Raw genomic sequence first — 27,952 nt, 5'->3', positions numbered from 1 at the left:
GCCTAAGCTCTGATACCAACTGTAACAGCCCCACCTCCCCCTAAGGCGAACCAGAGGGTTCGGCGGGCCGCCTGCCCAGCTCTCGCCGGGACTCAGTCGTTCACTACATTCCTCAAATAAATTACAAGATAACATCTCAAATATAAATCCAATATTCCAACATTTACATATCAAAAGCGAAGCGTCCACGCTTCCACTGCGCCACTCTAATCCATGATCACAATTATTATACAGGAGGAAGTCCAAATCTTGACTATTACACATCCAATCAATTCTAAACGGTCAATACAATCCCAATATGAATGATTACACAAAAGGAAATCCAAATTCAAGAACACTACAAGCCCTTCCTTCGCCTTGAGCCCTGTGGAGGGGAATAAAACATTTTGGGGTGAGCTAGAAGCTCAGCGAGTAACCCATAAAATCAGTTATCAAATCAGTTTCACAATCATTCATTTCAATAATGTCATGATTCAGTAATCAATGCACTTTCATTGCTCTTTGCTCTCGTGAGCCAGTGAAATCGTGGTACTTAGACGTCCAACGCTCCAAACAATCATTTAACATGGAACATTTAACATTGAACAGTGAGAAAGAGCCCATTGGCTCTACAGTAACATTAAACGGTGGAGGAGACGTCGGGGTCCAGCACACGAATTCCAAGTACTCATTTGAGCCAAAACATGTCAAGAACTTATATGCCGGCACACAGGATATGCAATCAAAGAAACGATGCAAGAAACATTTCGAAGTAACGTTGGAAATAGTTTAAGGTCACTCACCTCCACGGCTCATAATCCTCGTCCAATATAGCCAATTCCATCGTTCAAGTCCAAGCCTTTCACTTGTAACTTAAGGTAACCAACGCTATTCAAAATCGGACAGCATTTCCCCTTAATTCCTTTATTTTCCAACCTACAATCAAACCCAATCACATAGCAATTAATCACACTTGCTCATACAATTCACCAACCATAAAACATATCTATTTAGGCCACAAAATCCTTCAATCAAAGCCTTAGAAATCCACCATTGGAAAATCCCCAAATAAAACCCTAGAAACCGGAATTTCCGCACAACCTTGAAATTTTCCGCAAACAAGTGCATTTAATGCCCAATAGCTTCATTTAACACCATCATAAGTTCTCAATTCAAGACCAATGAAGCATAATCATATAAAATCGGAAAAAGATCCAATAAATCAGAAAATTATCATAAACTCCTTCAACCCATAGAATACTCCACAATACAACACAGTTAAACATCACAAACCACCAATTAACCAATTTTAGAACAAAAGGGAACTTGTTTATCCAACTTACCTCAAAATCAAGAAAGCTATCCACTTAGAGCTTCCCATCCAAAAACAAGCCATCAAAAGCTTTAAACCACCCTAGTGAACCCTTGTATGAAATATTTTCCGAAACCATCGGTGAAATCGCAAGATTTGGTGAAGATTGAAACTAGGAAAACTTGAGAGCTTTTCTCTCTTATGAAGCTCGGTTGAGCCAGGGAAGAAATGAAGATATTTTGGGTGAAAAACTGAGATAAAAAGGCAGGAAACAGTCGGTCAAACTTGGCAACCGAAGCTGCCACGTCGGAATCCGGCCGGATTTCCGGCCGGATTTGGCCCCTGTGTTTTTGCAAAATTTTTCTTTTCTTTTCCGAGTTTAAAAACTGTGCTACTCCGCTCGTCCAACAACAATATATATATAAAATGAAACCCTGCATCATACGGGGCGTCACAATCTCCCCTCCTTAAAAGAATGTCGTCCTCGACATTCCACTTGCGCTAATCAAGTCAAGAAAAGTCACTCAAGCATCCAAACAAGCACTAAGATTCAAACAACACGTACTCGTCTAAGTTCAATCCTACAAGCAATCACTTATGTGTCAAACCATACCCACAGTCCGGCATCCTAAACTTTAAGTCTAGGACACACTACAGAGATCTGAAGCCTAAGCTCTGATACCAACTGTAACAGCCCCACCTCCCCCTAAGGCGAACCAGAGGGTTCGGCGGGCCGCCTGCCCAGCTCTCGCCGGGACTCAGTCGTTCACTACATTCCTCAAATAAATTACAAGATAACATCTCAAATATAAATCCAATATTCCAACATTTACATATCAAAAGCGAAGCGTCCACGCTTCCACTGCGCCACTCTAATCCATGATCACAATTATTATACAGGAGGAAGTCCAAATCTTGACTATTACACATCCAATCAATTCTAAACGGTCAATACAATCCCAATATGAATGATTACACAAAAGGAAATCCAAATTCAAGAACACTACAAGCCCTTCCTTCGCCTTGAGCCCTGTGGAGGGGAATAAAACATTTTGGGGCGAGCTAGAAGCTCAGCGAGTAACCCATAAAATCAGTTATCAAATCAGTTTCACAATCATTCATTTCAATAATGTCATGATTCAGTAATCAATGCACTTTCATTGCTCTTTGCTCTCGTGAGCCAGTGAAATCGTGGTACTTAGACGTCCAACGCTCCAAACAATCATTTAACATGGAACATTTAACATTGAACAGTGAGAAAGAGCCCATTGGCTCTACAGTAACATTAAACGGTGGAGGAGACGTCGGGGTCCAGCACACGAATTCCAAGTACTCATTTGAGCCAAAACATGTCAAGAACTTATATGCCGGCACACAGGATATGCAATCAAAGAAACGATGCAAGAAACATTTCGAAGTAACGTTGGAAATAGTTTAAGGTCACTCACCTCCACGGCTCATAATCCTCGTCCAATATAGCCAATTCCATCGTTCAAGTCCAAGCCTTTCACTTGTAACTTAAGGTAACCAACGCTATTCAAAATCGGACAGCATTTCCCCTTAATTCCTTTATTTTCCAACCTACAATCAAACCCAATCACATAGCAATTAATCACACTTGCTCATACAATTCACCAACCATAAAACATATCTATTTAGGCCACAAAATCCTTCAATCAAAGCCTTAGAAATCCACCATTGGAAAATCCCCAAATAAAACCCTAGAAACCGGAATTTCCGCACAACCTTGAAATTTTCCGCAAACAAGTGCATTTAATGCCCAATAGCTTCATTTAACACCATCATAAGTTCTCAATTCAAGACCAATGAAGCATAATCATATAAAATCGGAAAAAGATCCAATAAATCAGAAAATTATCATAAACTCCTTCAACCCATAGAATACTCCACAATACAACACAGTTAAACATCACAAACCACCAATTAACCAATTTTAGAACAAAAGGGAACTTGTTTATCCAACTTACCTCAAAATCAAGAAAGCTATCCACTTAGAGCTTCCCATCCAAAAACAAGCCATCAAAAGCTTTAAACCACCCTAGTGAACCCTTGTATGAAATATTTTCCGAAACCATCGGTGAAATCGCAAGATTTGGTGAAGATTGAAACTAGGAAAACTTGAGAGCTTTTCTCTCTTATGAAGCTCGGTTGAGCCAGGGAAGAAATGAAGATATTTTGGGTGAAAAACTGAGATAAAAAGGCAGGAAACAGTCGGTCAAACTTGGCAACTGAAGCTGCCACGTCGGAATCCGGCCGGATTTGGCCCCTGTGTTTTTGCAAAATTTTTCTTCTCTTTTCCGAGTTTAAAAACTGTGCTACTCCGCTCGTCCAACAACGATATATATATAAAATGAAACCCTGCATCATACGGGGCGTCACAATCTCCCCTCCTTAAAAGAATGTCGTCCTCGACATTCCACTTGCGCTAATCAAGTCAAGAAAAGTCACTCAAGCATCCAAACAAGCACTAAGATTCAAACAACACGTACTCGTCTAAGTTCAATCCTACAAGCAATCACTTATGTGTCAAACCATACCCACAGTCCGGCATCCTAAACTTTAAGTCTAGGACACACTACAGAGATCTGAAGCCTAAGCTCTGATACCAACTGTAACAGCCCCACCTCCCCCTAAGGCGAACCGGAGGGTTCGGCGGGCCGCCTGCCCAGCTCTCGCCGGGACTCAGTCGTTCACTACATTCCTCAAATAAATTACAAGATAACATCTCAAATATAAATCCAATATTCCAACATTTACATATCAAAAGCGAAGCGTCCACGCTTCCACTGCGCCACTCTAATCCATGATCACAATTATTATACAGGAGGAAGTCCAAATCTTGACTATTACACATCCAATCAATTCTAAACGGTCAATACAATCCCAACATGAATGATTACACAAAAGAAAATCCAAATTCAAGAACACTACAAGCCCTTCCTTCGCCTTGAGCCCTGTGGAGGGGAATAAAACATTTTGGGGCGAGCTAGAAGCTCAGCGAGTAACCCATAAAATCAGTTATCAAATCAGTTTCACAATCATTCATTTCAATAATGTCATGATTCAGTAATCAATGCACTTTCATTGCTCTTTGCTCTCGTGAGCCAGTGAAATCGTGGTACTTAGACGTCCAACGCTCCAAACAATCATTTAACATGGAACATTTAACATTGAACAGTGAGAAAGAGCCCATTGGCTCTACAGTAACATTAAACGGTGGAGGAGACGTCGGGGTCCAGCACACGAATTCCAAGTACTCATTTGAGCCAAAACATGTCAAGAACTTATATGCCGGCACACAGGATATGCAATCAAAGAAACGATGCAAGAAACATTTCGAAGTAACGTTGGAAATAGTTTAAGGTCACTCACCTCCACGGCTCATAATCCTCGTCCAATATAGCCAATTCCATCGTTCAAGTCCAAGCCTTTCACTTGTAACTTAAGGTAACCAACGCTATTCAAAATCGGACAGCATTTCCCCTTAATTCCTTTATTTTCCAACCTACAATCAAACCCAATCACATAGCAATTAATCACACTTGCTCATACAATTCACCAACCATAAAACATATCTATTTAGGCCACAAAATCCTTCAATCAAAGCCTTAGAAATCCACCATTGGAAAATCCCCAAATAAAACCCTAGAAACCGGAATTTCCGCACAACCTTGAAATTTTCCGCAAACAAGTGCATTTAATGCCCAATAGCTTCATTTAACACCATCATAAGTTCTCAATTCAAGACCAATGAAGCATAATCATATAAAATCGGAAAAAGATCCAATAAATCAGAAAATTATCATAAACTCCTTCAACCCATAGAATACTCCACAATACAACACAGTTAAACATCACAAACCACCAATTAACCAATTTTAGAACAAAAGGGAACTTGTTTATCCAACTTACCTCAAAATCAAGAAAGCTATCCACTTAGAGCTTCCCATCCAAAAACAAGCCATCAAAAGCTTTAAACCACCATAGTGACCCTTGTGTGAAATATTTTCCAAAACCATCGGTGAAATCGCAAGATTTTGGGACAAAATTGAAGTTGGAAAATGAAGAGGTTTCTTTCTCTCAAAGCTCACGGAAGAACCAGGGAAGAAATGAGATATTTTGGAGGCCAAAACAGTTTAAAAAGAAAGGAAACAGTCGGTCAAAGCTGGTGACCGACTGTGACACGTCGGAATCCGGCCGGATTTCCGGCCGGATTTGGCCCCTGTGTTTTTGCAAAATTTTTCTTTTCTTTTCCGAGTTTAAAAACTGTGCTACTCCGCTCGTCCAACAACGATATATATATAAAATGAAACCCTGCATCATACGGGGCGTCACAATCTCCCCTCCTTAAAAGAATGTCGTCCTCGACATTCCACTTGCGCTAATCAAGTCAAGAAAAGTCACTCAAGCAACCAAACAAGTACTAAGATTCAAACAACACGTACTCGTCTAAGTTCAATCCTACAAGGGCATCACTTTATGTGTCAAACATACCCACAGTCCGGCATCCTAAACTTTAAGTCTAGGACACACTACAGAGATCTGAAGCCTAAGCTCTGATACCAACTGTAACAGCCCCACCTCCCCCTAAGGCGAACCGGAGGGTTCGGCGGGCCGCCTGCCCAGCTCTCGCCGGGACTCAGTCGTTCACTACATTCCTCAAATAAATTACAAGATAACATCTCAAATATAAATCCAATATTCCAACATTTACATATCAAAAGCGAAGCGTCCACGCTTCCACTGCGCCACTCTAATCCATGATCACAATTATTATACAGGAGGAAGTCCAAATCTTGACTATTACACATCCAATCAATTCTAAACGGTCAATACAATCCCAATATGAATGATTACACAAAAGGAAATCCAAATTCAAGAACACTACAAGCCCTTCCTTCGCCTTGAGCCCTGTGGAGGGGATAAAACATTTTGGGGTGAGCTAGAAGCTCAGCGAGTAACCCATAAAATCAGTTTCACAATCATTCATTTCAATAATGTCATGATTCAGTAATCAATGCACTTTCATTGCTCTTTGCTCTCGTGAGCCAGTGAAATCGTGGTACTTAGACGTCCAACGCTCCAAACAATCATTTAACATGGAACATTTAACATTGAACAGTGAGAAAGAGCCCATTGGCTCTACAGTAACATTAAACGGTGGAGGAGACGTCGGGGTCCAGCACACGAATTCCAAGTACTCATTTGAGCCAAAACATGTCAAGAACTTATATGCCGGCACACAGGATATGCAATCAAAGAAACGATGCAAGAAACATTTCGAAGTAACGTTGGAAATAGTTTAAGGTCACTCACCTCCACGGCTCATAATCCTCGTCCAATATAGCCAATTCCATCGTTCAAGTCCAAGCCTTTCACTTGTAACTTAAGGTAACCAACGCTATTCAAAATCGGACAGCATTTTCCCTTAATTCCTTTATTTTCCAACCTACAATCAAACCCAATCACATAGCAATTAATCACACTTGCTCATACAATTCACCAACCATAAAACATATCTATTTAGGCCACAAAATCCTTCAATCAAAGCCTTAGAAATCCACCATTGGAAAATCCCCAAATAAAACCCTAGAAACCGGAATTTCCGCACAACCTTGAAATTTTCCGCAAACAAGTGCATTTAATGCCCAATAGCTTCATTTAACACCATCATAAGTTCTCAATTCAAGACCAATGAAGCATAATCATATAAAATCGGAAAAAGATCCAATAAATCAGAAAATTATCATAAACTCCTTCAACCCATAGAATACTCCACAATACAACACAGTTAAACATCACAAACCACCAATTAACCAATTTTAGAACAAAAGGGAACTTGTTTATCCAACTTACCTCAAAATCAAGAAAGCTATCCACTTAGAGCTTCCCATCCAAAAACAAGCCATCAAAAGCTTTAAACCACCCTAGTGAACCCTTGTATGAAATATTTTCCGAAACCATCGGTGAAATCGCAAGATTTGGTGAAGATTGAAACTAGGAAAACTTGAGAGCTTTTCTCTCTTATGAAGCTCGGTTGAGCCAGGGAAGAAATGAAGATATTTTGGGTGAAAAACTGAGATAAAAAGGCAGGAAACAGTCGGTCAAACTTGGCAACTGAAGCTGCCACGTCGGAATCCGGCCGGATTTGGCCCCTGTGTTTTTGCAAAATTTTTCTTCTCTTTTCCGAGTTTAAAAACTGTGCTACTCCGCTCGTCCAACAACGATATATATATAAAATGAAACCCTGCATCATACGGGGCGTCACAATCTCCCCTCCTTAAAAGAATGTCGTCCTCGACATTCCACTTGCGCTAATCAAGTCAAGAAAAGTCACTCAAGCATCCAAACAAGCACTAAGATTCAAACAACACGTACTCGTCTAAGTTCAATCCTACAAGCAATCACTTATGTGTCAAACCATACCCACAGTCCGGCATCCTAAACTTTAAGTCTAGGACACACTACAGAGATCTGAAGCCTAAGCTCTGATACCAACTGTAACAGCCCCACCTCCCCCTAAGGCGAACCGGAGGGTTCGGCGGGCCGCCTGCCCAGCTCTCGCCGGGACTCAGTCGTTCACTACATTCCTCAAATAAATTACAAGATAACATCTCAAATATAAATCCAATATTCCAACATTTACATATCAAAAGCGAAGCGTCCACGCTTCCACTGCGCCACTCTAATCCATGATCACAATTATTATACAGGAGGAAGTCCAAATCTTGACTATTACACATCCAATCAATTCTAAACGGTCAATACAATCCCAATATGAATGATTACACAAAAGGAAATCCAAATTCAAGAACACTACAAGCCCTTCCTTCGCCTTGAGCCCTGTGGAGGGGAATAAAACATTTTCGGGTGAGCTAGAAGCTCAGCGAGTAACCCATAAAATCAGTTATCAAATCAGTTTCACAATCATTCATTTCAATAATGTCATGATTCAGTAATCAATGCACTTTCATTGCTCTTTGCTCTCGTGAGCCAGTGAAATCGTGGTACTTAGACGTCCAACGCTCCAAACAATCATTTAACATGGAACATTTAACATTGAACAGTGAGAAAGAGCCCATTGGCTCTACAGTAACATTAAACGGTGGAGGAGACGTCGGGGTCCAGCACACGAATTCCAAGTACTCATTTGAGCCAAAACATGTCAAGAACTTATATGCCGGCACACAGGATATGCAATCAAAGAAACGATGCAAGAAACATTTCGAAGTAACGTTGGAAATAGTTTAAGGTCACTCACCTCCACGGCTCATAATCCTCGTCCAATATAGCCAATTCCATCGTTCAAGTCCAAGCCTTTCACTTGTAACTTAAGGTAACCAACGCTATTCAAAATCGGACAGCATTTCCCCTTAATTCCTTTATTTTCCAACCTACAATCAAACCCAATCACATAGCAATTAATCACACTTGCTCATACAATTCACCAACCATAAAACATATCTATTTAGGCCACAAAATCCTTCAATCAAAGCCTTAGAAATCCACCATTGGAAAATCCCCAAATAAAACCCTAGAAACCGGAATTTCCGCACAACCTTGAAATTTTCCGCAAACAAGTGCATTTAATGCCCAATAGCTTCATTTAACACCATCATAAGTTCTCAATTCAAGACCAATGAAGCATAATCATATAAAATCGGAAAAAGATCCAATAAATCAGAAAATTATCATAAACTCCTTCAACCCATAGAATACTCCACAATACAACACAGTTAAACATCACAAACCACCAATTAACCAATTTTAGAACAAAAGGGAACTTGTTTATCCAACTTACCTCAAAATCAAGAAAGCTATCCACTTAGAGCTTCCCATCCAAAAACAAGCCATCAAAAGCTTTAAACCACCCTAGTGAACCCTTGTATGAAATATTTTCCGAAACCATCGGTGAAATCGCAAGATTTGGTGAAGATTGAAACTAGGAAAACTTGAGAGCTTTTCTCTCTTATGAAGCTCGGTTGAGCCAGGGAAGAAATGAAGATATTTTGGGTGAAAAACTGAGATAAAAAGGCAGGAAACAGTCGGTCAAACTTGGCAACCGAAGCTGCCACGTCGGAATCCGGCCGGATTTGGCCCCTGTGTTTTTGCAAAATTTTTCTTTTCTTTTCCGAGTTTAAAAACTGTGCTACTCCGCTCGTCCAACAACGATATATATATAAAATGAAACCCTGCGTCATACGGGGCGTCACAATCTCCCCTCCTTAAAAGAATGTCGTCCTCGACATTCCACTTGCGCTAATCAAGTCAAGAAAAGTCACTCAAGCATCCAAACAAGCACTAAGATTCAAACAACACGTACTCGTCTAAGTTCAATCCTACAAGCAATCACTTATGTGTCAAACCATACCCACAGTCCGGCATCCTAAACTTTAAGTCTAGGACACACTACAGAGATCTGAAGCCTAAGCTCTGATACCAACTGTAACAGCCCCACCTCCCCCTAAGGCGAACCAGAGGGTTCGGCGGGCCGCCTGCCCAGCTCTCGCCGGGACTCAGTCGTTCACTACATTCCTCAAATAAATTACAAGATAACATCTCAAATATAAATCCAATATTCCAACATTTACATATCAAAAGCGAAGCGTCCACGCTTCCACTGCGCCACTCTAATCCATGATCACAATTATTATACAGGAGGAAGTCCAAATCTTGACTATTACACATCCAATCAATTCTAAACGGTCAATACAATCCCAATATGAATGATTACACAAAAGGAAATCCAAATTCAAGAACACTACAAGCCCTTCCTTCGCCTTGAGCCCTGTGGAGGGGAATAAAACATTTTCGGGTGAGCTAGAAGCTCAGCGAGTAACCCATAAAATCAGTTATCAAATCAGTTTCACAATCATTCATTTCAATAATGTCATGATTCAGTAATCAATGCACTTTCATTGCTCTTTGCTCTCGTGAGCCAGTGAAATCGTGGTACTTAGACGTCCAACGCTCCAAACAATCATTTAACATGGAACATTTAACATTGAACAGTGAGAAAGAGCCCATTGGCTCTACAGTAACATTAAACGGTGGAGGAGACGTCGGGGTCCAGCACACGAATTCCAAGTACTCATTTGAGCCAAAACATGTCAAGAACTTATATGCCGGCACACAGGATATGCAATCAAAGAAACGATGCAAGAAACATTTCGAAGTAACGTTGGAAATAGTTTAAGGTCACTCACCTCCACGGCTCATAATCCTCGTCCAATATAGCCAATTCCATCGTTCAAGTCCAAGCCTTTCACTTGTAACTTAAGGTAACCAACGCTATTCAAAATCGGACAGCATTTCCCCTTAATTCCTTTATTTTCCAACCTACAATCAAACCCAATCACATAGCAATTAATCACACTTGCTCATACAATTCACCAACCATAAAACATATCTATTTAGGCCACAAAATCCTTCAATCAAAGCCTTAGAAATCCACCATTGGAAAATCCCCAAATAAAACCCTAGAAACCGGAATTTCCGCACAACCTTGAAATTTTCCGCAAACAAGTGCATTTAATGCCCAATAGCTTCATTTAACACCATCATAAGTTCTCAATTCAAGACCAATGAAGCATAATCATATAAAATCGGAAAAAGATCCAATAAATCAGAAAATTATCATAAACTCCTTCAACCCATAGAATACTCCACAATACAACACAGTTAAACATCACAAACCACCAATTAACCAATTTTAGAACAAAAGGGAACTTGTTTATCCAACTTACCTCAAAATCAAGAAAGCTATCCACTTAGAGCTTCCCATCCAAAAACAAGCCATCAAAAGCTTTAAACCACCCTAGTGAACCCTTGTATGAAATATTTTCCGAAACCATCGGTGAAATCGCAAGATTTGGTGAAGATTGAAACTAGGAAAACTTGAGAGCTTTTCTCTCTTATGAAGCTCGGTTGAGCCAGGGAAGAAATGAAGATATTTTGGGTGAAAAACTGAGATAAAAAGGCAGGAAACAGTCGGTCAAACTTGGCAACCGAAGCTGCCACGTCGGAATCCGGCCGGATTTCCGGCCGGATTTGGCCCCTGTGTTTTTGCAAAATTTTTCTTTTCTTTTCCGAGTTTAAAAACTGTGCTACTCCGCTCGTCCAACAACAATATATATATAAAATGAAACCCTGCATCATACGGGGCGTCACAATCTCCCCTCCTTAAAAGAATGTCGTCCTCGACATTCCACTTGCGCTAATCAAGTCAAGAAAAGTCACTCAAGCATCCAAACAAGCACTAAGATTCAAACAACACGTACTCGTCTAAGTTCAATCCTACAAGCAATCACTTATGTGTCAAACCATACCCACAGTCCGGCATCCTAAACTTTAAGTCTAGGACACACTACAGAGATCTGAAGCCTAAGCTCTGATACCAACTGTAACAGCCCCACCTCCCCCTAAGGCGAACCAGAGGGTTCGGCGGGCCGCCTGCCCAGCTCTCGCCGGGACTCAGTCGTTCACTACATTCCTCAAATAAATTACAAGATAACATCTCAAATATAAATCCAATATTCCAACATTTACATATCAAAAGCGAAGCGTCCACGCTTCCACTGCGCCACTCTAATCCATGATCACAATTATTATACAGGAGGAAGTCCAAATCTTGACTATTACACATCCAATCAATTCTAAACGGTCAATACAATCCCAATATGAATGATTACACAAAAGGAAATCCAAATTCAAGAACACTACAAGCCCTTCCTTCGCCTTGAGCCCTGTGGAGGGGAATAAAACATTTTCGGGTGAGCTAGAAGCTCAGCGAGTAACCCATAAAATCAGTTATCAAATCAGTTTCACAATCATTCATTTCAATAATGTCATGATTCAGTAATCAATGCACTTTCATTGCTCTTTGCTCTCGTGAGCCAGTGAAATCGTGGTACTTAGACGTCCAACGCTCCAAACAATCATTTAACATGGAACATTTAACATTGAACAGTGAGAAAGAGCCCATTGGCTCTACAGTAACATTAAACGGTGGAGGAGACGTCGGGGTCCAGCACACGAATTCCAAGTACTCATTTGAGCCAAAACATGTCAAGAACTTATATGCCGGCACACAGGATATGCAATCAAAGAAACGATGCAAGAAACATTTCGAAGTAACGTTGGAAATAGTTTAAGGTCACTCACCTCCACGGCTCATAATCCTCATCCAATATAGCCAATTCCATCGTTCAAGTCCAAGCCTTTCACTTGTAACTTAAGGTAACCAACGCTATTCAAAATCGGACAGCATTTCCCCTTAATTCCTTTATTTTCCCAAACCTACAATCAAACCCAATCACATAGCAATTAAATCACACCTGCCTCATACAAATTCACACAACCATAAAACATATCTATTTAGGCCACAAAATCCTTTGCAATCAAAGCCTTAGAAATCCACCATGAAAAAGTCCCCAAATCAAAACGCCTAGAACCGGACTTTCGCACAACCTTGAAATTATTCCGCAAAACAAGTGCATTTAATTGCCCATTAAGCTTCATTTAACACCATCAATAAGTTCCTCATTCAAGACCAAATGAGCATAATCATATATTAAATCGGAAAAAGATCAATAAATCAGAAAATTATGCCATAAACTGCCTTCAACCCATAGAATACTCCAACAGATACAACAACCAGTTAACATCACAAACCACCAATTTAACCAATTTTCAGAACAAAAGGGAAACTTGTTTTAATCAACTTAACCTCAAAAATCAAGAAAGCTATCCACTTAGAGCTTCCACCCCAAAAACAAGCATTCAAAGCTTTAAACACCCTAGTGAACGCCTTGTATCAAAATATTTTCCGAAACCATCGTGAAGATCGCAAGATTGGTGAAGATTGAAAACAGGAAAACTTGAGAGCTTTTCTCTCTTATGAAGCTCGGTTGAGCCAGGGAAGAAATGAAGATATTTTGGGTGAAAAACTGAGATAAAAAGGCAGGAAACAGTCGGTCAAACTTGGCAACTGAAGCTGCCACGTCGGAATCCGGCCGGATTTGGCCCCTGTGTTTTTGCAAAATTTTTCTTCTCTTTTCCGAGTTTAAAAACTGTGCTACTCCGCTCGTCCAACAACGATATATATATAAAATGAAACCCTGCATCATACGGGGCGTCACAATCTCCCCTCCTTAAAAGAATGTCGTCCTCGACATTCCACTTGCGCTAATCAAGTCAAGAAAAGTCACTCAAGCATCCAAACAAGCACTAAGATTCAAACAACACGTACTCGTCTAAGTTCAATCCTACAAGCAATCACTTATGTGTCAAACCATACCCACAGTCCGGCATCCTAAACTTTAAGTCTAGGACACACTACAGAGATCTGAAGCCTAAGCTCTGATACCAACTGTAACAGCCCCACCTCCCCCTAAGGCGAACCAGAGGGTTCGGCGGGCCGCCTGCCCAGCTCTCGCCGGGACTCAGTCGTTCACTACATTCCTCAAATAAATTACAAGATAACATCTCAAATATAAATCCAATATTCCAACATTTACATATCAAAAGCGAAGCGTCCACGCTTCCACTGCGCCACTCTAATCCATGATCACAATTATTATACAGGAGGAAGTCCAAATCTTGACTATTACACATCCAATCAATTCTAAACGGTCAATACAATCCCAACATGAATGATTACACAAAAGAAAATCCAAATTCAAGAACACTACAAGCCCTTCCTTCGCCTTGAGCCCTGTGGAGGGGAATAAAACATTTTGGGGCGAGCTAGAAGCTCAGCGAGTAACCCATAAAATCAGTTATCAAATCAGTTTCACAATCATTCATTTCAATAATGTCATGATTCAGTAATCAATGCACTTTCATTGCTCTTTGCTCTCGTGAGCCAGTGAAATCGTGGTACTTAGACGTCCAACGCTCCAAACAATCATTTAACATGGAACATTTAACATTGAACAGTGAGAAAGAGCCCATTGGCTCTACAGTAACATTAAACGGTGGAGGAGACGTCGGGGTCCAGCACACGAATTCCAAGTACTCATTTGAGCCAAAACATGTCAAGAACTTATATGCCGGCACACAGGATATGCAATCAAAGAAACGATGCAAGAAACATTTCGAAGTAACATTGGAAATAGTTTAAGGTCACTCACCTCCACGGCTCATAATCCTCGTCCAATATAGCCAATTCCATCGTTCAAGTCCAAGCCTTTCACTTGTAACTTAAGGTAACCAACGCTATTCAAAATCGGACAGCATTTCCCCTTAATTCCTTTATTTTCCAACCTACAATCAAACCCAATCACATAGCAATTAATCACACTTGCTCATACAATTCACCAACCATAAAACATATCTATTTAGGCCACAAAATCCTTCAATCAAAGCCTTAGAAATCCACCATTGGAAAATCCCCAAATAAAACCCTAGAAACCGGAATTTCCGCACAACCTTGAAATTTTCCGCAAACAAGTGCATTTAATGCCCAATAGCTTCATTTAACACCATCATAAGTTCTCAATTCAAGACCAATGAAGCATAATCATATAAAATCGGAAAAAGATCCAATAAATCAGAAAATTATCATAAACTCCTTCAACCCATAGAATACTCCACAATACAACACAGTTAAACATCACAAACCACCAATTAACCAATTTTAGAACAAAAGGGAACTTGTTTATCCAACTTACCTCAAAATCAAGAAAGCTATCCACTTAGAGCTTCCCATCCAAAAACAAGCCATCAAAAGCTTTAAACCACCCTAGTGAACCCTTGTATGAAATATTTTCCGAAACCATCGGTGAAATCGCAAGATTTGGTGAAGATTGAAACTAGGAAAACTTGAGAGCTTTTCTCTCTTATGAAGCTCGGTTGAGCCAGGGAAGAAATGAAGATATTTTGGGTGAAAAACTGAGATAAAAAGGCAGGAAACAGTCGGTCAAACTTGGCAACCGAAGCTGCCACGTCGGAATCCGGCCGGATTTCCGGCCGGATTTGGCCCCTGTGTTTTTGCAAAATTTTTCTTTTCTTTTCCGAGTTTAAAAACTGTGCTACTCCGCTCGTCCAACAACAATATATATATAAAATGAAACCCTGCATCATACGGGGCGTCACAATCTCCCCTCCTTAAAAGAATGTCGTCCTCGACATTCCACTTGCGCTAATCAAGTCAAGAAAAGTCACTCAAGCATCCAAACAAGCACTAAGATTCAAACAACACGTACTCGTCTAAGTTCAATCCTACAAGCAATCACTTATGTGTCAAACCATACCCACAGTCCGGCATCCTAAACTTTAAGTCTAGGACACACTACAGAGATCTGAAGCCTAAGCTCTGATACCAACTGTAACAGCCCCACCTCCCCCTAAGGCGAACCAGAGGGTTCGGCGGGCCGCCTGCCCAGCTCTCGCCGGGACTCAGTCGTTCACTACATTCCTCAAATAAATTACAGGATAACATCTCAAATATAAATCCAATATTCCAACATTTACATATCAAAAGCGAAGCGTCCACGCTTCCACTGCGCCACTCTAATCCATGATCACAATTATTATACAGGAGGAAGTCCAAATCTTGACTATTACACATCCAATCAATTCTAAACGGTCAATACAATCCCAATATGAATGATTACACAAAAGGAAATCCAAATTCAAGAACACTACAAGCCCTTCCTTCGCCTTGAGCCCTGTGGAGGGGATAAAACATTTTGGGGTGAGCTAGAAGCTCAGCGAGTAACCCATAAAATCAGTTTCACAATCATTCATTTCAATAATGTCATGATTCAGTAATCAATGCACTTTCATTGCTCTTTGCTCTCGTGAGCCAGTGAAATCGTGGTACTTAGACGTCCAACGCTCCAAACAATCATTTAACATGGAACATTTAACATTGAACAGTGAGAAAGAGCCCATTGGCTCTACAGTAACATTAAACGGTGGAGGAGACGTCGGGGTCCAGCACACGAATTCCAAGTACTCATTTGAGCCAAAACATGTCAAGAACTTATATGCCGGCACACAGGATATGCAATCAAAGAAACGATGCAAGAAACATTTCGAAGTAACGTTGGAAATAGTTTAAGGTCACTCACCTCCACGGCTCATAATCCTCGTCCAATATAGCCAATTCCATCGTTCAAGTCCAAGCCTTTCACTTGTAACTTAAGGTAACCAACGCTATTCAAGATCGGACAGCAATTTCCCCTTAATTCCTTTTATTTTTCCAACCTACAACTCAAACCCAATCACATAGCAATTAATCACACTTGCTCCATGACAAAAAATTTTTTTCCAAAAAACCCCCACCCCCCCATTAAAAGAAAAAAAAAAAACATATCGTATTTACAGGCCACAAAATCCTTCAATTCAAAAGCCTTAAGAAATCACCATTGGAGAGGAGAATCCCCAAATTAAAGCCTCTAGACCTTTGAACTTTCCGCAACAACCTTGAAATTTTTCGCGGCAAACCAAGTGCATTTAATGCCCAATAGCTTATTTACACCATCATAAGTTTCTCATTCAAGATCCCATGAAGCATAAATCATATTAAAATCGAAAAAGATCCAATAAATCAAGAAAAACTTATCATAACACTCCTTCAACCCATAGAATACTCGCACAATACAACAAGTTAAACATCACAAACCACAATTAAACCAATTTTAGAACACAAGGGAACTTGTTTAATCCAACTTACTCAAATATCAAGAAAGCTATCCACTTAGAGCTTCCCCATCGCAAAAACAAGCCATCACAAGCTTTAAAACCACCCTAGTTGAACCCTTGTATGAAATATTTCCGAAACCTAATCGGTGAAATCGCAAGATTTGGTGAAGATTGAAACTAGGAAAACTTGAGAGCTTTTCTCTCTTATGAAGCTCGGTTGAGCCAGGGAAGAAATGAAGATATTTTGGGTGAAAAACTGAGATAAAAAGGCAGGAAACAGTCGGTCAAACTTGGCAACCGAAGCTGCCACGTCGGAATCCGGCCGGATTTGGCCCCTGTGTTTTTGCAAAATTTTTCTTTTCTTTTCCGAGTTTAAAAACTGTGCTACTCCGCTCGTCCAACAACGATATATATATAAAATGAAACCCTGCGTCATACGGGGCGTCACAATCTCCCCTCCTTAAAAGAATGTCGTCCTCGACATTCCACTTGCGCTAATCAAGTCAAGAAAAGTCACTCAAGCATCCAAACAAGCACTAAGATTCAAACAACACGTACTCGTCTAAGTTCAATCCTACAAGCAATCACTTATGTGTCAAACCATACCCACAGTCCGGCATCCTAAACTTTAAGTCTAGGACACACTACAGAGATCTGAAGCCTAAGCTCTGATACCAACTGTAACAGCCCCACCTCCCCCTAAGGCGAACCAGAGGGTTCGGCGGGCCGCCTGCCCAGCTCTCGCCGGGACTCAGTCGTTCACTACATTCCTCAAATAAATTACAAGATAACATCTCAAATATAAATCCAATATTCTAACATTTACATATCAAAAGCGATGCGTCCACGCTTCCACTGCGCCACTCTAATCCATGATCACAATTATTATACAGGAGGAAGTCCAAATCTTGACTATTACACATCCAATCAATTCTAAACGGTCAATACAATCCCAACATGAATGATTACACAAAAGAAAATCCAAATTCAAGAACACTACAAGCCCTTCCTTCGCCTTGAGCCCTGTGGAGGGGAATAAAACATTTTGGGGCGAGCTAGAAGCTCAGCGAGTAACCCATAAAATCAGTTATCAAATCAGTTTCACAATCATTCATTTCAATAATGTCATGATTCAGTAATCAATGCACTTTCATTGCTCTTTGCTCTCGTGAGCCAGTGAAATCGTGGTACTTAGACGTCCAACGCTCCAAACAATCATTTAACATGGAACATTTAACATTGAACAGTGAGAAAGAGCCCATTGGCTCTACAGTAACATTAAACGGTGGAGGAGACGTCGGGGTCCAGCACACGAATTCCAAGTACTCATTTGAGCCAAAACATGTCAAGAACTTATATGCCGGCACACAGGATATGCAATCAAAGAAACGATGCAAGAAACATTTCGAAGTAACGTTGGAAATAGTTTAAGGTCACTCACCTCCACGGCTCATAATCCTCATCCAATATAGCCAATTCCATCGTTCAAGTCCAAGCCTTTCACTTGTAACTTAAGGTAACCAACGCTATTCAAAATCGGACAGCATTTCCCCTTAATTCCTTTATTTTCCAACCTACAATCAAACCCAATCACATAGCAATTAATCACACTTGCTCATACAATTCACCAACCATAAAACATATCTATTTAGGCCACAAAATCCTTCAATCAAAGCCTTAGAAATCCACCATTGGAAAATCCCCAAATAAAACCCTAGAAACCGGAATTTCCGCACAACCTTGAAATTTTCCGCAAACAAGTGCATTTAATGCCCAATAGCTTCATTTAACACCATCATAAGTTCTCAATTCAAGACCAATGAAGCATAATCATATAAAATCGGAAAAAGATCCAATAAATCAGAAAATTATCATAAACTCCTTCAACCCATAGAATACTCCACAATACAACACAGTTAAACATCACAAACCACCAATTAACCAATTTTAGAACAAAAGGGAACTTGTTTATCCAACTTACCTCAAAATCAAGAAAGCTATCCACTTAGAGCTTCCCATCCAAAAACAAGCCATCAAAAGCTTTAAACCACCCTAGTGAACCCTTGTATGAAATATTTTCCGAAACCATCGGTGAAATCGCAAGATTTGGTGAAGATTGAAACTAGGAAAACTTGAGAGCTTTTCTCTCTTATGAAGCTCGGTTGAGCCAGGGAAGAAATGAAGATATTTTGGGTGAAAAACTGAGATAAAAAGGCAGGAAACAGTCGGTCAAACTTGGCAACCGAAGCTGCCACGTCGGAATCCGGCCGGATTTCCGGCCGGATTTGGCCCCTGTGTTTTTGCAAAATTTTTCTTTTCTTTTCCGAGTTTAAAAACTGTGCTACTCCGCTCGTCCAACAACAATATATATATAAAATGAAACCCTGCATCATACGGGGCGTCACAATCTCCCCTCCTTAAAAGAATGTCGTCCTCGACATTCCACTTGCGCTAATCAAGTCAAGAAAAGTCACTCAAGCATCCAAACAAGCACTAAGATTCAAACAACACGTACTCGTCTAAGTTCAATCCTACAAGCAATCACTTATGTGTCAAACCATACCCACAGTCCGGCATCCTAAACTTTAAGTCTAGGACACACTACAGAGATCTGAAGCCTAAGCTCTGATACCAACTGTAACAGCCCCACCTCCCCCTAAGGCGAACCAGAGGGTTCGGCGGGCCGCCTGCCCAGCTCTCGCCGGGACTCAGTCGTTCACTACATTCCTCAAATAAATTACAAGATAACATCTCAAATATAAATCCAATATTCTAACATTTACATATCAAAAGCGATGCGTCCACGCTTCCACTGCGCCACTCTAATCCATGATCACAATTATTATACAGGAGGAAGTCCAAATCTTGACTATTACACATCCAATCAATTCTAAACGGTCAATACAATCCCAACATGAATGATTACACAAAAGGAAATCCAAATTCAAGAACACTACAAGCCCTTCCTTCGCCTTGAGCCCTGTGGAGGGGAATAAAACATTTTGGGGCGAGCTAGAAGCTCAGCGAGTAACCCATAAAATCAGTTATCAAATCAGTTTCACAATCATTCATTTCAATAATGTCATGATTCAGTAATCAATGCACTTTCATTGCTCTTTGCTCTCGTGAGCCAGTGAAATCGTGGTACTTAGACGTCCAACGCTCCAAACAATCATTTAACATTGAACAGTGAGAAAGAGCCCATTGGCTCTACAGTAACATTAAACGGTGGAGGAGACGTCGGGGTCCAGCACACGAATTCCAAGTACTCATTTGAGCCAAAACATGTCAAGAACTTATATGCCGGCACACAGGATATGCAATCAAAGAAACGATGCAAGAAACATTTCGAAGTAACGTTGGAAATAGTTTAAGGTCACTCACCTCCACGGCTCATAATCCTCGTCCAATATAGCCAATTCCATCGTTCAAGTCCAAGCCTTTCACTTGTAACTTAAGGTAACCAACGCTATTCAAAATCGGACAGCATTTCCCCTTAATTCCTTTATTTTCCAACCTACAATCAAACCCAATCACATAGCAATTAATCACACTTGCTCATACAATTCACCAACCATAAAACATATCTATTTAGGCCACAAAATCCTTCAATCAAAGCCTTAGAAATCCACCATTGGAAAATCCCCAAATAAAACCCTAGAAACCGGAATTTCCGCACAACCTTGAAATTTTCCGCAAACAAGTGCATTTAATGCCCAATAGCTTCATTTAACACCATCATAAGTTCTCAATTCAAGACCAATGAAGCATAATCATATAAAATCGGAAAAAGATCCAATAAATCAGAAAATTATCATAAACTCCTTCAACCCATAGAATACTCCACAATACAACACAGTTAAACATCACAAACCACCAATTAACCAATTTTAGAACAAAAGGGAACTTGTTTATCCAACTTACCTCAAAATCAAGAAAGCTATCCACTTAGAGCTTCCCATCCAAAAACAAGCCATCAAAAGCTTTAAACCACCCTAGTGAACCCTTGTATGAAATATTTTCCGAAACCATCGGTGAAATCGCAAGATTTGGTGAAGATTGAAACTAGGAAAACTTGAGAGCTTTTCTCTCTTATGAAGCTCGGTTGAGCCAGGGAAGAAATGAAGATATTTTGGGTGAAAAACTGAGATAAAAAGGCAGGAAACAGTCGGTCAAACTTGGCAACCGAAGCTGCCACGTCGGAATCCGGCCGGATTTGGCCCCTGTGTTTTTGCAAAATTTTTCTTTTCTTTTCCGAGTTTAAAAACTGTGCTACTCCGCTCGTCCAACAACGATATATATATAAAATGAAACCCTGCGTCATACGGGGCGTCACAATCTCCCCTCCTTAAAAGAATGTCGTCCTCGACATTCCACTTGCGCTAATCAAGTCAAGAAAAGTCACTCAAGCATCCAAACAAGCACTAAGATTCAAACAACACGTACTCGTCTAAGTTCAATCCTACAAGCAATCACTTATGTGTCAAACCATACCCACAGTCCGGCATCCTAAACTTTTAATGTCTAGGGACACACTACAGAGCATCTGAATGCCTATTAGCTCTTGATCTACCAACTGTAAACAGCCCCACCTCCCCCTAAGGCGAACCAGAGCGGTCGGCGAGCCGCCTGCCCACTCGTCCTGGACTCAGTCGTTTCACTACATTCCTCAAATAATTACAATGATAAACATCTCAAATATAATATCCAATTATTCTAAACATTTACATATCAAAAGCGAAGCGTCCACGCTTCCACTGCGCCACTCTAATCCATGATCACAATTATTATACAGGAGGAAGTCCAAATCTTGACTATTACACATCCAATCAATTCTAAACGGTCAATACAATCCCAACATGAATGATTACACAAAAGAAAATCCAAATTCAAGAACACTACAAGCCCTTCCTTCGCCTTGAGCCCTGTGGAGGGGAATAAAACATTTTGGGGCGAGCTAGAAGCTCAGCGAGTAACCCATAAAATCAGTTATCAAATCAGTTTCACAATCATTCATTTCAATAATGTCATGATTCAGTAATCAATGCACTTTCATTGCTCTTTGCTCTCGTGAGCCAGTGAAATCGTGGTACTTAGACGTCCAACGCTCCAAACAATCATTTAACATGGAACATTTAACATTGAACAGTGAGAAAGAGCCCATTGGCTCTACAGTAACATTAAACGGTGGAGGAGACGTCGGGGTCCAGCACACGAATTCCAAGTACTCATTTGAGCCAAAACATGTCAAGAACTTATATGCCGGCACACAGGATATGCAATCAAAGAAACGATGCAAGAAACATTTCGAAGTAACGTTGGAAATAGTTTAAGGTCACTCACCTCCACGGCTCATAATCCTCGTCCAATATAGCCAATTCCATCGTTCAAGTCCAAGCCTTTCACTTGTAACTTAAGGTAACCAACGCTATTCAAAATCGGACAGCATTTCCCCTTAATTCCTTTATTTTCCAACCTACAATCAAACCCAATCACATAGCAATTAATCACACTTGCTCATACAATTCACCAACCATAAAACATATCTATTTAGGCCACAAAATCCTTCAATCAAAGCCTTAGAAATCCACCATTGGAAAATCCCCAAATAAAACCCTAGAAACCGGAATTTCCGCACAACCTTGAAATTTTCCGCAAACAAGTGCATTTAATGCCCAATAGCTTCATTTAACACCATCATAAGTTCTCAATTCAAGACCAATGAAGCATAATCATATAAAATCGGAAAAAGATCCAATAAATCAGAAAATTATCATAAACTCCTTCAACCCATAGAATACTCCACAATACAACACAGTTAAACATCACAAACCACCAATTAACCAATTTTAGAACAAAAGGGAACTTGTTTATCCAACTTACCTCAAAATCAAGAAAGCTATCCACTTAGAGCTTCCCATCCAAAAACAAGCCATCAAAAGCTTTAAACCACCCTAGTGAACCCTTGTATGAAATATTTTCCGAAACCATCGGTGAAATCGCAAGATTTGGTGAAGATTGAAACTAGGAAAACTTGAGAGCTTTTCTCTCTTATGAAGCTCGGTTGAGCCAGGGAAGAAATGAAGATATTTTGGGTGAAAAACTGAGATAAAAAGGCAGGAAACAGTCGGTCAAACTTGGCAACCGAAGCTGCCACGTCGGAATCCGGCCGGATTTCCGGCCGGATTTGGCCCCTGTGTTTTTGCAAAATTTTTCTTTTCTTTTCCGAGTTTAAAAACTGTGCTACTCCGCTCGTCCAACAACGATATATATATAAAATGAAACCCTGCATCATACGGGGCGTCACAATCTCCCCTCCTTAAAAGAATGTCGTCCTCGACATTCCACTTGCGCTAATCAAGTCAAGAAAAGTCACTCAAGCAACCAAACAAGTACTAAGATTCAAACAACACGTACTCGTCTAAGTTCAATCCTACAAGCAATCACTTATGTGTCAAACCATACCCACAGTCCGGCATCCTAAACTTTAAGTCTAGGACACACTACAGAGATCTGAAGCCTAAGCTCTGATACCAACTGTAACAGCCCCACCTCCCCCTAAGGCGAACCAGAGGGTTCGGCGGGCCGCCTGCCCAGCTCTCGCCGGGACTCAGTCGTTCACTACATTCCTCAAATAAATTACAAGATAACATCTCAAATATAAATCCAATATTCCAACATTTACATATCAAAAGCGAAGCGTCCACGCTTCCACTGCGCCACTCTAATCCATGATCACAATTATTATACAGGAGGAAGTCCAAATCTTGACTATTACACATCCAATCAATTCTAAACGGTCAATACAATCCCAATATGAATGATTACACAAAAGGAAATCCAAATTCAAGAACACTACAAGCCCTTCCTTCGCCTTGAGCCCTGTGGAGGGGATAAAACATTTTGGGGTGAGCTAGAAGCTCAGCGAGTAACCCATAAAATCAGTTTCACAATCATTCATTTCAATAATGTCATGATTCAGTAATCAATGCACTTTCATTGCTCTTTGCTCTCGTGAGCCAGTGAAATCGTGGTACTTAGACGTCCAACGCTCCAAACAATCATTTAACATGGAACATTTAACATTGAACAGTGAGAAAGAGCCCATTGGCTCTACAGTAACATTAAACGGTGGAGGAGACGTCGGGGTCCAGCACACGAATTCCAAGTACTCATTTGAGCCAAAACATGTCAAGAACTTATATGCCGGCACACAGGATATGCAATCAAAGAAACGATGCAAGAAACATTTCGAAGTAACATTGGAAATAGTTTAAGGTCACTCACCTCCACGGCTCATAATCCTCGTCCAATATAGCCAATTCCATCGTTCAAGTCCAAGCCTTTCACTTGTAACTTAAGGTAACCAACGCTATTCAAAATCGGACAGCATTTCCCCTTAATTCCTTTATTTTCCAACCTACAATCAAACCCAATCACATAGCAATTAATCACACTTGCTCATACAATTCACCAACCATAAAACATATCTATTTAGGCCACAAAATCCTTCAATCAAAGCCTTAGAAATCCACCATTGGAAAATCCCCAAATAAAACCCTAGAAACCGGAATTTCCGCACAACCTTGAAATTTTCCGCAAACAAGTGCATTTAATGCCCAATAGCTTCATTTAACACCATCATAAGTTCTCAATTCAAGACCAATGAAGCATAATCATATAAAATCGGAAAAAGATCCAATAAATCAGAAAATTATCATAAACTCCTTCAACCCATAGAATACTCCACAATACAACACAGTTAAACATCACAAACCACCAATTAACCAATTTTAGAACAAAAGGGAACTTGTTTATCCAACTTACCTCAAAATCAAGAAAGCTATCCACTTAGAGCTTCCCATCCAAAAACAAGCCATCAAAAGCTTTAAACCACCCTAGTGAACCCTTGTATGAAATATTTTCCGAAACCATCGGTGAAATCGCAAGATTTGGTGAAGATTGAAACTAGGAAAACTTGAGAGCTTTTCTCTCTTATGAAGCTCGGTTGAGCCAGGGAAGAAATGAAGATATTTTGGGTGAAAAACTGAGATAAAAAGGCAGGAAACAGTCGGTCAAACTTGGCAACTGAAGCTGCCACGTCGGAATCCGGCCGGATTTGGCCCCTGTGTTTTTGCAAAATTTTTCTTCTCTTTTCCGAGTTTAAAAACTGTGCTACTCCGCTCGTCCAACAACGATATATATATAAAATGAAACCCTGCATCATACGGGGCGTCACAATCTCCCCTCCTTAAAAGAATGTCGTCCTCGACATTCCACTTGCGCTAATCAAGTCAAGAAAAGTCACTCAAGCATCCAAACAAGCACTAAGATTCAAACAACACGTACTCGTCTAAGTTCAATCCTACAAGCAATCACTTATGTGTCAAACCATACCCACAGTCCGGCATCCTAAACTTTAAGTCTAGGACACACTACAGAGATCTGAAGCCTAAGCTCTGATACCAACTGTAACAGCCCCACCTCCCCCTAAGGCGAACCGGAGGGTTCGGCGGGCCGCCTGCCCAGCTCTCGCCGGGACTCAGTCGTTCACTACATTCCTCAAATAAATTACAAGATAACATCTCAAATATAAATCCAATATTCCAACATTTACATATCAAAAGCGAAGCGTCCACGCTTCCACTGCGCCACTCTAATCCATGATCACAATTATTATACAGGAGGAAGTCCAAATCTTGACTATTACACATCCAATCAATTCTAAACGGTCAATACAATCCCAATATGAATGATTACACAAAAGGAAATCCAAATTCAAGAACACTACAAGCCCTTCCTTCGCCTTGAGCCCTGTGGAGGGGAATAAAACATTTTCGGGTGAGCTAGAAGCTCAGCGAGTAACCCATAAAATCAGTTATCAAATCAGTTTCACAATCATTCATTTCAATAATGTCATGATTCAGTAATCAATGCACTTTCATTGCTCTTTGCTCTCGTGAGCCAGTGAAATCGTGGTACTTAGACGTCCAACGCTCCAAACAATCATTTAACATGGAACATTTAACATTGAACAGTGAGAAAGAGCCCATTGGCTCTACAGTAACATTAAACGGTGGAGGAGACGTCGGGGTCCAGCACACGAATTCCAAGTACTCATTTGAGCCAAAACATGTCAAGAACTTATATGCCGGCACACAGGATATGCAATCAAAGAAACGATGCAAGAAACATTTCGAAGTAACGTTGGAAATAGTTTAAGGTCACTCACCTCCACGGCTCATAATCCTCGTCCAATATAGCCAATTCCATCGTTCAAGTCCAAGCCTTTCACTTGTAACTTAAGGTAACCAACGCTATTCAAAATCGGACAGCATTTCCCCTTAATTCCTTTATTTTCCAACCTACAATCAAACCCAATCACATAGCAATTAATCACACTTGCTCATACAATTCACCAACCATAAAACATATCTATTTAGGCCACAAAATCCTTCAATCAAAGCCTTAGAAATCCACCATTGGAAAATCCCCAAATAAAACCCTAGAAACCGGAATTTCCGCACAAAAACCTTGAAATTTTTCCGCAAACAAGTGCAATTTATGCCCATAGCTTCATTTAACACCATCATAAGTTCTCAATTCAAGACCAATGAAGCATAGATCAGTATAACATCGGAAAAAGAATCCAATAATCAGAAATTATCATAAACTCCTTAACCATAGAAATACTCCACAATACAACACAGTAAACATCACAAACCACTCCAATTAACCAATTTTTAGAACAAAAGGGAACTTGTTTATCCAACTTTACCTCAAAAATCAAGAAAGCTATCACTTAGAGCTTTCCCATCCAAAACAAGCCATCAAAAGCTTGTTAAACCCCTAGTGACCCTTGTTAATGAAATATTCGAAACCATCGGTGAAATCGCAAGATTTGGTGAAGATTGAAACTAGGAAAACTTGAGAGCTTTTCTCTCTTAGGAAGCTCGGTTGAGCCAGGGAAGAAATGAAGATATTTTGGGTGAAAAACTGAGATAAAAAGGCAGGAAACAGTCGGTCAAACTTGGCAACCGAAGCTGCCACGTCAGAACCGGGCCGATTTGGCCCCTTGTTTTGCGAATTTTTCTTTCTTTTCCGAGTTTAAAAACTGTGCCACTCCGCTCGTCCAACAACGATATATATATAAAATGAAACCCTGCATCATACGGGGCGTCACAATCTCCCCTCCTTAAAAGAATGTCGTCCTCGACATTCCACTTGCGCTAATCAAGTCAAGAAAAGTCACTCAAGCATCCAAACAAGCACTAAGATTCAAACAACACGTACTCGTCTAAGTTCAATCCTACAAGCAATCACTTATGTGTCAAACCATACCCACAGTCCGGCATCCTAAACTTTAAGTCTAGGACACACTACAGAGATCTGAAGCCTAAGCTCTGATACCAACTGTAACAGCCCCACCTCCCCCTAAGGCGAACCAGAGGGTTCGGCGGGCCGCCTGCCCAGCTCTCGCCGGGACTCAGTCGTTCACTACATTCCTCAAATAAATTACAGGATAACATCTCAAATATAAATCCAATATTCCAACATTTACATATCAAAAGCGAAGCGTCCACGCTTCCACTGCGCCACTCTAATCCATGATCACAATTATTATACAGGAGGAAGTCCAAATCTTGACTATTACACATCCAATCAATTCTAAACGGTCAATACAATCCCAACATGAATGATTACACAAAAGGAAATCCAAATTCAAGAACACTACAAGCCCTTCCTTCGCCTTGAGCCCTGTGGAGGGGAATAAAACATTTTGGGGCGAGCTAGAAGCTCAGCGAGTAACCCATAAAATCAGTTATCAAATCAGTTTCACAATCATTCATTTCAATAATGTCATGATTCAGTAATCAATGCACTTTCATTGCTCTTTGCTCTCGTGAGCCAGTGAAATCGTGGTACTTAGACGTCCAACGCTCCAAACAATCATTTAACATGGAACATTTAACATTGAACAGTGAGGAA

Source organism: Coffea eugenioides, chromosome 6, assembly GCF_003713205.1.
Source record: "Coffea eugenioides isolate CCC68of chromosome 6, Ceug_1.0, whole genome shotgun sequence".
Lineage (NCBI taxonomy): Eukaryota > Viridiplantae > Streptophyta > Magnoliopsida > Gentianales > Rubiaceae > Coffea > Coffea eugenioides.
Note: the sequence above shows the minus strand (reverse complement) of the source record.